The 15779-nt window shown below is 45.7% G+C and overlaps 1 long non-coding RNA gene across 1 annotated transcript in view; it reads right to left on the minus strand.

The window, feature by feature from the left end:
• Positions 1-11482: 11482 nt before the first annotated feature.
• LOC129461931 (uncharacterized) overlaps positions 11483-15779 on the minus strand; it is a 32401-nt gene continuing 28104 nt past the window's right edge. Inside the window, exon 3 of the long non-coding RNA XR_008650733.2 lies at positions 11483-11618. This is a non-coding gene — a long non-coding RNA (uncharacterized lncRNA). The remainder of the gene's footprint in view (positions 11619-15779) is intronic.

The raw sequence follows: 15779 nt of genomic DNA on the forward strand, positions 1-15779 counted from the left end.
TTGGGATCAGAGGAGAGACCCCGTGGAGTGTAGTGGAAGATGTTCTGTGGGGGCGACAGGAGTCCTGGCGTTCTGGCCTCAGCTGTGCCATTAGCCAAGCCAAGACCTTGGCAAGTTATTGGAATCCTCCGGGGGGTGCAGCTCCTGCATCTAAAAATGAGGGCAATTTTGCCTTTTCTGCCTCCTATGGGGCTGTTATTGTTTCCATCTTACAACACGTGGGCTTGGAGTGTAGTCATGCACCTGCTGTTGGTGCTGCTCCCACGAGGCCCTTTAGAATTTGCTTTCTTAATTCCCAGTGCACAAACTGGCTCAGCTGAAAGATAGCGGAGGGTCTCCCTTATGACATCGTTGGAGTCTCCCCCAATAAAGCCTCCTTGAATGTTTCATCTGACATCCTTTTTTTATTTTGCATAAATTAACACAAAATAAGCTTATTCCCCTAAAGAACTCTCCACTGTTTGCACTGCTGTATCCTCCTCCCACTCCCCTCAGCAATAATGAGAGGGTAACCGCGTGCAGCTCTGTGAAGCAAGCGTTAACCAATACTGCCCTCTTGTGGTCCCTGCTTAACCTTGGTGGGAGGCTTTCAGCTTAGTTTGTCCAGGGATTCCTGCTCCTGCCCCATTGCAGAATTATCAGAAGGTCACCTCAGAAAAGCTGAACCAACAAGACCCTTGGGAGGGATTTCAGCTTCAGAGAATGCCCAGTGGCAACCCAAGTCAGTAGCACTAGCTTTGTGGAGGTCTGTGTTCCAGGGAGGAGATGAAGGTGGGAGGAGGATACCTGGGAGCTGGACCCAGACAGAATCATGGGAATGAGACGGACCATGGAAGGAGCCAGAAGTAGGGGGCATACCGCGTTGGGGAGGCCTAGCAGGAGGCAGTAAGCAGCCATCCCAGCAGGCAGGTGCAGCATGGCCTGAGGCTCCTTCCAGCAGACAGGAGGCATCGACAAAGCTGTGGCAGTAAGGAGCTGGGTTTGTCCTGCGGCTTGGGGTAGGACATCAGACACTTGAAGGGATGTAAGGTTAAGAGCTGGGGGACCTGAAGTGGAATGACAGGTAGAAGACTGAGGCAGAAGGAGGGGGGGGCGGTCTGGCAGGAAGCCAAGTTCAGGGCTGAGGAAATAAGGTGAGAGGGGCCAAGAGTAGGTATTTGGGTCTAGAACTGCAGTAGTGGGTGGGACTCAATTACCAGATTTGGGGGTTAGGTTAGGGCAGGTGTGGTCCAAGGCTGACCTGCACCATAGGCACTGGGTATTCCCACAGGTGACTGGGAGGCCCCTGGGTTGACCAGAGTCCCAAGAGGTGAGCTGGATCTATGGGAAAGGAGTCAGTGCCCCAGCTGCATGTGAGGGATGGTCTCTCCAAACCTGTGTTTAGATCTTTATAAGATTCTGTGTAAGATCTGAGTTTGGCAAATTCTGGAACACTTGGCTTGTTTCTTCTCTGCCAACCCCAGCAGAGCCTGAACCCACCCCAGACAGCTCAGGCCCTGCCCCTTCCCTAACCTTGCACTTCTAGAGCCTGATTTGAGCCCCAGTGTAACTTCCTTGCCAGGAAATCAAAGCTGGCATGGGAGCTGCGACCCTGAGAGGAATCCCATCTACGGACTCATGCTAACTCATGGTGACGGGTCACACGTGGTGACGTGCCACTCTTCCCAAGCATATTTGACTTTGTATCGAGACCTCTTCACCCAACGATGAAGTTTTAGGTGTAGAGGCAGATTAATGACAGAGATGGCTGGGAGTTAGGGGAAGGCTTCTCAGACCCTTTTCTTGTGCCACAAGATGATGACTACCTATCAGCTTAAAACACAAGTACTTAATGTAGGTCCCTCCTTAAAAACCCAAACACAGGCTGTGGCTGTGACTGTGTTGGCTGTCTGCTGGTTAAGAGGCTGCCTCAGTTGCTGGCAGGTTCAAAAATGGCTCATTTTATAGGGACTGAATCAGCACCTGGGTTTCGTCTGAGGTTTAGAGGAGTTTTGAACATGGCTTTGCTTTCAGAGGTCAACCATTTGTGCAGTGTTTCCCAGAGAGTATTTCTCAGGAAGCCGATCCCAAGGGATGGGCCATGAAGATCAAGTTTCATGACTGGAAAGTTTGGGAAGTTCTGTACACCATACCCGCCTGCTAGAAATTCATGATTCATATGGTTGTGTTGAAGCATCTCGAGACATCTGGCATTGAAGGGAACCACTGTGCTTTTTGTTTAATGCAGATTTTCCCAAGTTTATTTGACTCTAGACTCATTACTCCTGGTGTGCTCTGTGTTTCCATCCCTCAGAACTAGTTTCCCACAGAACTCAAGGGGAACCTGCTCTGGCGATATAAGAGGGTGGATCCAATGAAGCTTTGACCTGCAGAAGCTGCCAGAAAGCCTCTGACCTTGGTGTGCACTACCTGCAACTTCAAAGGGGCTTCCATGACAGCCCCAATCCACTCCTATAATCTCCCTTGACTGCCTTGGGTCATATACCTGCAACGTGAGATTGCAAGTAGGATTGCCAGAGTTAGCAGCTAAAAAGACAGGAGGACCAGCTACATTTCAGATAAATGACGTTTTCATATAAGTATATCCCAGGCAGTATCTCGCAAGCTTATGTGAAAGATGCCTGACAGGTATGGGGAAGCCTCTGGGAACAGGTGGACCCTGAGAAGTCTAGGGGAGAACTGTGCTGGGCCCTTGACATCATGCCCTGATGCCACCACCACCAGTCATTTATGAGGGCACGTATGCATTAGGCCTTGGGCTGGGGGTCCACATGAACCTTCGTTTCATTCCTTTCATGGGGGATTGTGACTATCACCTCTATTTACGTGTGAAGAGACCGTGGCTCAGAAGCGTTAAGCGATTTGCTCATGCACGTCACACAACTCTTAAGTAGTAAAGTTGAGCTCCAAACCCAGGTTTGTTTTACTCCAGAGTCTGTTTTGTTTTCCTTCTTCTCGGACTTGGTACCATCACGCACATGTGGACTGACATATAGGCCCCCACAAACTGCCTTGAAAAAGATCCCATAACCCTTTACCTCTCCCCCTTTAAGGCACCCTGCAAGCTTACACATGACCAGTCTCCTGCTAACAACATTGCTGACTCAGGGATGAAGGAAGTGGTGGAAGTTTCGATTTGACAACACTTAATTGAACCTTCTCTCCCCTCGATTTTTGATTTTTGCTGCTCACCATTGGTCAGATGTCACCTTCTGTTCCCCTTTGGACCATTTCCCTTTTTTGTCCCAAGCAGACTTCCTTTTTGGGGGCCTTGCAGCCTGTGGTACATTGCCTTAATGCACCACTCACGTTCAAATGTTTCTATTGGCTCACGTGTTTCTGTACTTCCAGACTGCAGGCTTTTCTGGGACAGGGACTGTTTGATTCATGTCTACCCCAGTGCCTAGCATGGCACCTGGGACACAGCAGGTGCTCACTTGTATGCTTGTTGGATGATAAGTGAGATAAGACATGCTGGAAATGGCAAAGAAGTGCATCTTGGCTGGAGAAAGTGAAACCTATCATTATTGATTTCTTGCCATTCAAGAGTAATTTTCTTCATGGCCCTCCCCTGGTTGCTTTTCAAGTTTGCTTTAGAAACCTGGGCCCAAGATCATCTCTCTGGCAGCAGTACTGCCTTCGTCCACGAGATGGCAGGCGAGGCCAACAGGAAGGTGGCGGTCAGCAGCCAGAGCCAGGTCAGAGCAGGTCACTAATATTTTTCACAAAATGCAGGAACCTCTTTGCCACCTTGTAAATGCACATTGAGAGTAAGAGGTGGGCTTGGAGGCAGGTTCTCTGGCTGACCCCAGTGAAAAGGAGTCTTTTGGAAAGGATGTTTGAAGAGAAGTTGTAACAGCAAGTCGTGAAGGGGCTGCTCTTCATAAATCCCCTTTGAGTAGTGTCCCTTGAAACGCCAAGCAGAAGGAAGTCAATAGGAAGCCCTCGCACTCCAAATGATCCAGGACAACCTCCGCCTTGCCTGGCAAGGCTCCTTTGCTTTGGAAATTGCTCCTGGTTCTGTGGCCCTGAGGGATCGTCCTCCCCATTCCCCAGGTGTATGGAAGTTTCCAAAGGAGCCACATCCCTCTGTGCACAGGTCTGTGCTCACTCCAGAGGTCAGTAAAGACTTTCTGACTTGAGCTGACTGGAAAGAAGTGACAGCTTGATAAAATGGCCTGGGGACTTTCCAGAAGATAGGAATTGGCCAGATAGCTCTCTTGCGGGGCCCACCAATACTTTCCCCCCAAAGCCAGTTGTAATGACTAAGGTAAGGCCAGCCTTTCCCACCCCCTGGCCTGGGGGGCATAGGTGTGGCCATGGGAAGAGGTGAAACACCTCGATCTTGTGCTGAAACAGATTCTAAGACTGCAGCCGCCCCCACCCCTCCCATTTTTCTTCTGACCTAAATCTTCCCCTGAAGCTGAGCTGGGCTCCCAGCCAGGGTGTCAGCCGTGGACAAAGGCGCCCTGTTTTGAAGGCCTGGCTACTGTGTTTTCCTGCACCATCTGACAAATGGCGTTGGACTCCCCCGAGTCAACGTGATAACAGAAATATACAATGATGCCAGTTGCCTCAGTCTGACCTTCCAGGAAACCAGAAACACTGCCCCTCCAGTTTCTACCACATGGCAGTGGGGTTGCTTATAGGAGCAGCCCACTCCTCCGCCTCAAGTCTGGCTGACCACGTGGTGGGAGCTGGGCTGGATCCTTCCTCAAGCTGAGCTTGTCCTAGTTTTTCTGGCTGACTGGGGAGCCAGCCACTACTCACTGCTTTTCCTCAGGGTCTTTGGACCGTGAGTGAGTGACGTCCTCAATGATGGCCTGTTGTCCCCTCCCCCTGCTGCTGCCACCTCCTCCTCTCCAGTGCCCTGGCTCTTCTGCCTCTGGCACTGCAGAGAGAATGAGAAATGACTGGGCTGGGCTGGACACCAGGGCGAGTTCTGCTGAAGCTACCCATTGCTGTGCCACCATGGGAGACAGATCTTTCAGCTCCTGAGGCACAGTTTCTGCTTCTGTAAAATGGGGATAGTAACACATGTCCCGTCTAACTTAACAGTTATCTGGAGGCCATGATCACATATGTGGTGTAGATGACAAATGGGGTGTGCATTCAAGGTGGACAGGACTCTCTGTGGGCCTGGAAGGTGGAAGGAGGGGGAGGAGGGTGGAAGGAGGGGGAGGAGGGATTTAGACATGTCACACTATGGGGGAGACTGTGCCAGGTAGGGAAATGGTGGGAACAACAGCACAATGACAGGAATCCACAGAACATTTCTAAGGGACAGTGGGTACGTCATTCTGGCTTAATCAAAAGCTGTGAGTGTGTACACACATGCATAAGTGCACTCATAATGGGGACATGAGCCTGGAAACTTGGTAAAAGATCCAATTATAGAGGGCCTTGAAGTCCCAGCTCATTATTTTGTGGAACATAGCAAATTTATGAGAAAGGATCACATGCAAAGTTGTGTTAGGAAGATTACTGTGGCTTTTGTGTATGACAGGCTGGACAGGCCCGTTTAGGAAATGATTGTAAGTTCTGGGCCAGGGAGGAAGATGTGTGAGACTGAGATGGTACCCAGGGGACAGATGTAAAACCGTCCTGTAGAAGAATCAACAGGGTTGCCTGAATTCAGGCCTCAGAGGCTAGGGGAGTGGTGGTACCATGGAGAACCAGGGGAGACCACAGAAGAAGGCCAGGTCTGGGCAGAAAGTTTTGCTTCAAAAGTACTCTACGTGGGATGACTGTGTTCATTTGGCCACACATAAGCAGTGACAGGTGGGAAGGAGAGTGGAGCCCACAGTCAGATAGGACTCCTCCAACAAATGCTCCTCACCATTCTGGTCTCCTCGTGCTCTCAGAAGGCAGTCTTCATCCTGAGCCTGCATCCCGACTCAGCCTCTAGCTATCAATCAGTTTCATAAATGCGCCAGCTGGCCTGGCTCTCCGCTGAGCTCTGACCCTGGCCTATGTAGAAAGATCCCTGGCCAGAATGAGCTGTGTCTTTGGCTGGATTTTGCTTCACTAGGGGCTGCTGTTCTTCTCCCTGCAAAGCCAGGACTCAGCTGTTTTGAGGGTAGGTCGAGAACTTAGCCCCATTTGGCAGGCTTCATTTGGGGAGTAGAGACCAGAAATTCTGCTCAAGAAGGAGGGGAGAGAGACAACAAAGATGGTAGGAAATTTCCTGGGAAGAACAAAAGGCAGCAAGAGGTGTTTCTTCCCTTCAGTTCAGGCCTTTCAGACAGCTGCTCCTATGATTGATGGAGATATTTATTTGCTGCAGTTTTCTTGGAATCACCAATCTCTCGTCAGTGCTCAGCACCCTTCAGGAGAACGCTGCTGGCATTATGAGGTGTGCATTTTAATTCTAAGGGAGTTTTAGGTGCAGGCAAGTTGTTTATTAAATATGGAACTGGCAAGAGAAGATAGGTATAAGAGCCTACAGAAGAGTTGGGGGTGGGGGAGAGGTCCCAGGTTTGCTGCGGACTGAGTCCCCTCCTGCCTCCAGACTTCAGTTTTCTCACCTGTGAAATGAAAATACTGGGCTACAGGATCTCTAAGCTTCTTTTGTATCCTGGCATTCTGATTGGTTTTGTGCCATGGTCCCAGACTGGAGCTGGGTTTTGTGGGCAATGGTGGAGAAAAAAAGCACAGAATTTGCTGTCTGGACAAGGCAGCCATGGAACTGGCTATCTTGAGCCACTCATAAGCTTTTAGATCAGTCTGGATCAGCTCAACAGAATTCTGATCTTGTAGGCCAGTGTAAAACCTCACACTGTTCTGTGGCTCCTACCAGGTTTCACAGCGGCCTACCAGGCCGACCAGAGCTAGTTTTAATAAATGACTTAGGTCGGGTGCAGTGGCTCACACCTGTAATCCCAGTACTTTTGGGAGGCTGAGCGGGGAGGATTGCTTGAGGCCAGAAGTGGAAGACCAGCCTGGGAAATGGTAGTGAGAGTTTAAGAGCAATAGTCTCCATATGCTGCCATGGGATCATAAAAAAGAGAGATGGTCAAATAATTTTCAAATATTTTAAAAAGAAATGAAGCCCCTTTTTTTAAAAGGAAAATTTATGTGGACTTCAGATAAAACAGATACAGCTCTGGCTGTTTTGGTAGAAGGGGCCTAGAGGACGGCTCAGCGTGCCCTTTTCTCACCTGCCTGAACCCCACGCTCCTTCATGGAACCCAGACTCTAAGCAGCGCAGTTTTAACATGGCCAACCCATGAGTCAAGCTAATGGCAGATATGGGGACAAGTGAGGTCCCTGATTCCAGGTCCACATTATGCTGTTGCCTTTTTAAAAGTCACTTCAAGAACCAGTATGTGAATTCTCCTTCTGCGTCTACGATGAAACTTACATTGAAGATAAACAATGTGTGTTTTGTTGAGCGTTGCACAATGTCCACCATGGAAGGTCCTCCGCACCTCCATAGGAAATTTTTCAGCAATTCATATTAGGAAAATCTTTATCTTTTCCCCAGGAACTGAAATGCCTCTCAGCTGTTTGTTCTAAAACAAACAACATACAAAACTTTTGTCTTCTGCTAGCGGTATGTTGTCAAGGTAAGATGCATGTCACTTAGGGTATTTCCATCTTTGTGCTGCATGGGGCTGCTGTGGACCCACACTTGGAATCCATTTCAAGCTCTTGTGTCTTCTTGTACCTGAGAGGCTAGAAAATTGAAAATGGCATTTCCTAGATTCCCTTGCTCCTAGTATTCTGGATTTAAAACAGTTTCCACCATCAGATGCACCAGTGAGATCTCTAGAAGGCGGATGTGGAGCAGAGGCCATCTTCATGCTGTGCTGGCTCTTGCTGGTGGCCAGCAGGGCTTTGAGGTATGAACATTGCTGCAGTGGTGACTCCATGTCCAGCTGTTAGCTTCATAGGTGTCATGGCACATCAGCAGGGGTGTAATGCCTCCCTGACCCTGGGATTGGAAATTTGGCAGTGTGTTCTTGATTTCAACAATTCTGTGTGCTAAGCTTTGATTCTCTGCCTTCTTGATTATGGCAGAGATGGCATCTCCCCTGGTGGGTGAGTTAGGTGGCACGGTTCTGAATGTCACTTCTGATGGCCCAGTCTAGAGCCCTCTTCTCCTGCCATGTCCATAACTCATTCTGTAGGCATTGAATTCTCTGTTACGGCCTTTTAGCTTAAAAAGCCAACAAACAAGAGTAGATTCTACTTTCTGAACTTGAACCCTGACTGTGATACTCCTTAGTCACCAGGATGCTTAGATCCAAGTCTTGCTTTCTTGTTCTTGGCTTCTTGTTGAAGTTGCATAGGGTCTCTGAGCCTCAATTTCTATATCTATCACTTCATGAAAGTAATAACCATTATAATTGTTTCTTTGTATGTCTCCCTATTGGTTCCTGCTTCCCTCGGTGACAAATGTCTACTTGAAGTTTTATAGCTTATGGAGGCCTTTTCCTTATTATAGTTGACTACCACAGTCAACATGGGGAGCCAATACAGAAGGTTTATTAAAATTAGAAGACCACATGGTCGTTGCCATGGTGGAGGTATGTACAAAATGTGGTGGGCGCCTAGGTGGGATGCTTTGGGTGACTTGAAAAAGTTGGACGAGGCTTTAGAGGACATGGCATCTGAGCTTCGAAGGGTGAGATATGTAGAGACAGATGGGCACTGAAGGGACTTGACCATCAGAGGGAGAAGCACAAGGATATGGAGGCACCCTCAGGAGAGAGGGCACGTGGTCCAGGACTCTTGGAGGAGGAAGGGCGGTGGCTGGAGATGACGCTGACCTAGAGGGCCTGTGTGAAGGGCCTGGCATCCTTGCCCAAGGGGAGTTTAGATTTTTCCTGTAGACGACTGAGAGGCAAGGGAGTTGAAACACTGTAGGATGGCCTTCAGGGGTGAGATCAGAAGCAGAGAGACTGGAGGAGGCTCTGATGGCAGTTCAGATAAGAGGTGATCAGGAGGTGGCAGTGATCAGGGGATTGGTGATCAATCAGTTGTGGAGGGTCAGAGAGGGGAAATGGCCGAGGACCACTCCTGGGTTTCTGGCTTGGCCAACTGGATGAACGGTGCTCACTGAAAAAGCAAACTCTGGATGAGGAGCTGGCTTGGCTGTGTTAAATTTGCGACTCTGTGGTTATCAGCTTGTTGGCTAGGTCTAACACTTGAGAGAGGTCTGTGTGGAGGCATCTATTTTAGAGTTGTTCAGTGTTCAGGTGGCAATTTGATACCTTGGGTATGGGTGATTTCTTTTTTCTTTCTTTTTTTTTTTTTTTAGAATGTAAAGAACAAGGGAGGATTTAAGATATAGCTGATGGTACTCAATACTTAAACAGACCTACAAAAGAGACAAGGGAAGAGTGTCCTGAGACAGAGAAAGAAAATTAAAGGAGGAGAGAGGTTCAAGGAAGATGCAGTGGTTAGCAGTGTCAGAATTGCAGGGATATCCAGTAAGGTGAGGACTGGAAAGTTTCTTTTGGGTTCAGCAGGTCACTGGGGACCTTGGCAATTCGATTTATTTTCCATATATATATACATATATATATATAGAGAGAGAATGTATATATGAGTGCCAACTTTAGAGTGCCTACTATATGTATATATAATATATATACTATATACATACTATGTATATTTTATATATAGTATACATAGTACATACATATATGAATGCCATATATATATCTACATATATATCTACATATATCTACATATATATATCTCCATATATATCTACATATATATATCTACATATATCTATCTATCTATCTATATATAGATATATATATCTACTATATGCCAGGCACTGTTCTTGGAGCTTAGGCTATCCAAGTGAATAATTCCATTCTAGAGGGGGAAGATAGCTAACAAAGAATGAATGCAACAAACAAGTATACTTATAGCATGCTAGATGCACATTTATACTATATTTATCTATAGGTAAGAGCTATAGATTAAAAAATGTAGAACATACTCAAAGGAAATCAGGAATGTTGGGCAGGGGTTTCAATTTTAAATATGGTGGTCATGAAGTTACATTTGAGCAAATACTTGAAAGTGGTGAGGGGTTGACCATGTAAACATCTGGAAAAAGCATTTTAGAGAAAGAACATAGCCATTAAAAAGGCCTTAAGGTAAGCTACACCTGGCATGTTCTAAAAACTCTACTGAGGAAGCCAGCTAGGGTGAAGTGAGTGAGGGAGAGTAGCAGGAGATAAACTCAGGGAAGTAAGGGCAAAGTAGAGGCAAATCTTCCAAGGTCTAGTAGGCTATGGAAGGAATTTGACTTTTGGGGGCCTATGGAGAGTTTTGAGTCAAGGAATGACATGGTCTAAATTATGCTCTGGCTACTTTGTTGATAATAGGCTGTAGGGAGGGTGGGGTCACACAGGGAGACCTGCTGTTGTAGGATTCCAGGCAGCTTGGGTCAGGGTGGTGGCAGGGAGGTGGCCAAATTTGATTTCAACAGTTCTGTGTGCTGAGCACGTAGAAGTGGTCAAATTTTGGCTATACTTTGAAGGCAGAACCATAAGAATTCGTGATAGATTGGGATGTGGAGGGCAAAAAAAAAGAAGAAGAAAAATATTATTTTGTATTTCCTAGCATGAGCAACTAGAAGGATGGCTTTGCCCTCAACGGAAGTGGTGAAGGCTATAGGTGAAAAAGGTTTGGGTTCAAAGATCAGAAGTTTAGATTTGGACATGTTGAGTTTGAGCTGTCCATTAAACATCTAAATGTAGATGTGGACTAGGCACTTTTGGTAGCTGAGAGGGGTGGAAGCTGCATTGGTGGTGCTCACCTTGGGAAGGAAATGTAGGTGAGAAAGTGGAGGCTGAAACTGTAGACCACATGTCTCATGAGCTTGGCTGTGAAAGAAGGGTGTGCTCTATGGTGACAGCGGGAAAAGAGGGATGGGTTGAAGGAGACTTTTTTTTTTTTTTTAGGCAGGGTCTCACTCTGTTACCCAGGCTGGAGTGTAGTGGTACATTTAATAGGTCACTGCAGCCTTAACCTCCTGGACTCAGGCAATCCTCCCACCTCAGCCTCCTAAGTAGCTGGGACTACAGGCATGCACCAGCACACCTGGCTAATACTTGTATTTTTTTGTAGAGATGAGGTTTCATCATGTTGCTCAGGCTGGTCTCAAAATCCTGGGCTCAAGTGATCCTCCCATCTCGGCCTCCTAAAGTGCTGGCATTACAGATGTTGGGCTACTCAGAGAGGCTGAGGCAGGAGAATGCGTGAACCCGGGAGGCGGAGCTTGCAGTGAGCCGAGATCGCGCCACTGCACTCCAACCTGGGTGACAGAGCGAGACTCCATCTCAAAAAAAAAAAAAAAAAAAAAAAAAAAAAAAAAAAAAAAAGATTTCTAGGGGGTGGTGATGGAGGGGCAGGGAGTTGGGGGATTTTTATTTACGTTTCTGTAAAGTAAGAATTAGGGACAACTAAGAGAGAAAAGGGAAATTGGGTTGGGAACTTGAGGAAAAACATACATGTTTAGGAGAGTCCCTGAGGAGACAATTGAGGAGCAGCCAGGAGTGTTGATGGTACAGCTGATGCCATAAATTTTGTGGGACATCATTCTTCCCCGTGGTGAGATTTTCTCCAGCAGCTCAAAAAGTAACCCTTGCCTAGAGGAAGGATATTTAGATCAATCCAGGATTCGGGGTTTATTGGGGGTAGATGTGATAGAAAGACAAGAAGATGACAGTGCCGAGGTGGTTGACAATAGAACAATTGAAGTGGAACCTGGTAGGGCCTTGGCTGGATGCGGAAGTGAAGTCAGGAGGTGCAGGTAGATATGGAGAGCCAGGTAGAGTCAGGAGCTCAGAGGTCAAGGTGTATGAGGGCAGAGAGTAAGTGTAGTGGGAGGACCTGAGTGAGAGCTGGAGGGATGAGAGGCTCTGATCTGGTGTGCAATTGAGATGAAGACTTGAATGATGAGGTAGTTCTTGTTGGTGTTGAGATAGAAGGTATGACCAGGAGGATGGGCAGCCCAGTATAGAAAGAGGGGAGTCACTGGAGTTGAGAATGTTGAGAACCTGAAGACTAGGATGTTCAGTATCATTTACATGGTAAACAATTCTCCCAAGATGGTGCCAGGAATTAGGGTGAAAAGGAAGTCAGTTGATCTGGATAACAAACCCCTCAATCTAAGTGTGGAAAGTCTAGGCAGTCCCTAAAGAAAAGTAACAATGAGGAGTTGAGGACAATGTGATGCTTGGCTTTGCCACCAAGGAAAGAGGGGTTTTGCCCAAAAGCTGAAGAGAAATGGCCTGGTAAATTTGTTTCTCTTTCTGAAGTCCCTCTGTGTATTTTTTTGCATCTCTGACAGCCTGTATTCTATTTGAACTCCTACTACTACTGAATTTTTTACAAGTTTCTTTCTTGCATAATACCGTTAGATCCTGCAGGACAGGTACACTATGCTCTCATGCTGTAAATACTTATTTTACAAATGGAGGGTGGGCCAGATTGTGATTTACTTTGGGTACATTGCCTGAAACCAAATGGGCAAGAGCTTTATTTTTTCTCTACCAATTTGCATTTTCAACAGAAGCACCCCATTCCCAATGCTCAAGGTCTGAGGATTTCTGGCCTCACATGGAAAACAAGAGAGATCTAAGAGTCTCTTCTTTGTCACCTCCTGAGACCTTGATCTAGAAGTTTTCACAAAACCTGAGTTTGCTCAGGCTTCTGGTGACCTGACAACTGATGGGGAAACACAAGAAACTGGAGAAGATGCCAAGCCCAGAAATGGCCCCTGGAAACCAAAGATTTTAACAGAAGATTACTTGTACAATGAACAGCAAACCGAATGCAAAGGCAAATATTTAATTTTAGGTGGAGCTTTATTTTCCTTATATCAGAATAACAGAGACCTTGGATCAAAGCCTCTGGAACTAATGACAAAAAAATTAAATTAAGTGTAATTATATGCCACTCAAAGACTCCTGGGAAGCCATTCAAATATGCAAGGGTCCTTTGTGAGAGGTAGAGTTAGTTCTCCCTGATTGATAAAGGCAAACTGAGGAGGAGGTGGGCTGAGTGGAGGTAATTGTATTTGATAAACTCAATTACTACTTCTCAGCAACTGGGATGTGTCCTGCTAATACAATGGAAAAAATGATTATGTGTTCTATCCCTTTGATGATCCAAGTGAACAAAAGTAGAAATAACAAAGTTTCTAGAACCTGGCAACTTCAAGGCAAGACCAGATCCTAAATTATGGAAGATATTTCAGAACTCATTAATACAGATTGGACTGACCTACTTAGCCTGTTTGTGGATGACAGATACCTGAGTGCCAGGAACAAAGGGATGTTGGTAGCCCCTTGAAGGCAGGTACTAGGTCTCTCTTTGGTCTCCTCTTGCACATAGCATTGGCATTGCCCACAGTTGGTCTGGGGAATGCTCTGTTTCTGTCCCCTGAGTAATGAGGCCTTGCTGCTTTTTGGATATAGTTGTATACATAGTAGTTGCCTCTGGTGTTTTCTCTTTGGAGTGGTTGTAAAAGGCAGCTTTAGTTCACACATTGATTCCATGTTAGCCCTTAGAGACTTGGATATGTAAAAATTAACAAACAAATCCAAAACCAAATCTTACCTTTAGCCAAAAACTAGTTATGGCTTGAATTGGATTAACAACATTCTTTTCATAGTGCTATGAGTGCCAATACATATTTTGCCTCTCCAGTTTTTGAAAACCTAACTTTGTCCTAACCTTCAGACTCCCATGTCTAGCTGCTCCCTGACTGCTTCTGCAGGCACTCAGATTCAACCCCCCCGCCTTCCTAAACCTTCCCCTTCTCTCCACCTAAGCCCCCACTGTCCTCTGCAGGGCCCCCACCTAACTCCCTGGAGTAACCTAGAGTCAGCGTTCTGTCTCAGCTAGTCTAATGGCCACCTCCCAAATAGCCCTCTCCCAACTTTCTTCTCAGGCCTGTCCTCTTTCTCCAACTCCAGCAATAGTCATAGGCCATGCCCTTCTTACATCACATGGACAGGGCCGCCATTCCCACCTGGCCTCCTGGCTCTATCTTCTCATCAATCCATCCTCTATGTTGTTGCTGTAATACTGTTTGAAAACAAAGTGAAAAAAAATGAAATGCAGAGGGATTACACTGCACATGTCACAGTGACTAAGAACACGGACTTCGTGAACTCCAGCTCTGCCATGTCCTGGCTGGGTGCCTATGTTGCCCATGCTAGCCTCCAACTCCTGTGCTCAGGCAATCCTCCCACCTCAGCCTCCCAAGTAGCTGGAGGGGCACGGAGCTGGACTACAGGTGCACACCACTGCATCTGGCTTAAGCTTTTAAGTTTAACCTGCAGATTTCATTCTATTTTTTAATCTAGCAAATATTTAGAATCATGTTAAAGGGGCCCCTAAAATGTCCAAACTGCCTTTGAAATTCCATGTATTCTGTTTTTAGTTTTTTAAAGAGTTCCAACTGTGTAATTAATCAACATTATCTTCTCAACTATTTCATACTTTTCAAAAATACATGAAACATATATTTGTGTATATATGTATGTGTATATATATATATGTGTGTATATAGATGTGTGTGTGCATATATATACAGTAACTTTCAGTATTCTTTTGTTGTTCTTCTTTTTTTCGTTTTGAAAAAGGGTCTTGCCCTGTCACCCAGGCTGGAGTATAGTGGTGTGATCACAGGTCATTGCAGCCTCAACCTCCTGGGCTCAAGTGGTCTTCTCACCTCAGCCTCCTGAGTAGCTGGGACCACACTCAGCTAATTTTTTTAAAAAATGTTTTTTTTAGAGATGTGGTCTTGTGATGTTGCCCAAGCTGGTCTTGAACTGCTGGGCTCAAGCAATCCTCTTGCCTCGGACTCCCAAAGTGCTGGGATTAAAGGTTTGAGACACTGCACTTGGCCAACTTTCAGTATTCTTTGTAAACTTAAAGCCTATTGTAATTTTTAATTTAAAATTAGAAGACTAAAAGTAATAGAAATCCTAGATTAGAATCACAAGTCTAATTTGTTTGATACTGTAATTTGAAAATTATCTTAAACATGATATGGGTTCAAATATTAAATTTATATGTATTCTTAAAATTTAACATGTTACTTTTAGATAGATTTATTTAATCATTCCTATACTTAAATGTAAATCTCTTAGGATTAGAAAGGGACTTATTCAATAAGAAAACAACTGTTTCAACTCAACTTGAGTGACTTGGGGCTTTTGACAAAAATGTTCTGAATTTATTAACCAGAGAAGATCCTGGCCAGGGCACAAAGCTTGACTCTTGCCCATGACACTGCAGCAGGCTCAAGCCTCTGACCTCCAAATGGGCACTGTAAGCCCATTCTTCTATATTCAGTATCAGATTACACATTGCCTAATTTTTGATAACTGTCTATTACCTCACCAATATTACAACGAACTCTGCTACTCTTTCAGTTAAAGTTTCTATTTCTTTGACTTTCTAAGGTATTAATATTTACATGTATTTTGCTCCTGGCTCTTTATACCCTTACAAATCAATTTTATCATCTGATTAAGGAGCAAATAAAATCTTGTTTTATTTCTCCTCTATATTTTTCACTCTGGCATGGCTACCACTGTCACAGATATTAAAATGACATCAACAGTCCTGACTTCCACTTCTGCTCAATATGAAATAACAGGGACTGAACTGATCGATCCTCTTACCTGAAACAACAACAACAACAACACACACACAAAAAAGCAGACAAAGTGTATGACACAATGGCTCTCAAGACTTTGGGTATGAGGCAACAAAGGACAGTAATCCCTAAA

The sequence above is a fragment of the Symphalangus syndactylus genome, chromosome 14 (genome assembly GCF_028878055.3).
Source record: "Symphalangus syndactylus isolate Jambi chromosome 14, NHGRI_mSymSyn1-v2.1_pri, whole genome shotgun sequence".
NCBI lineage: Eukaryota > Metazoa > Chordata > Mammalia > Primates > Hylobatidae > Symphalangus > Symphalangus syndactylus.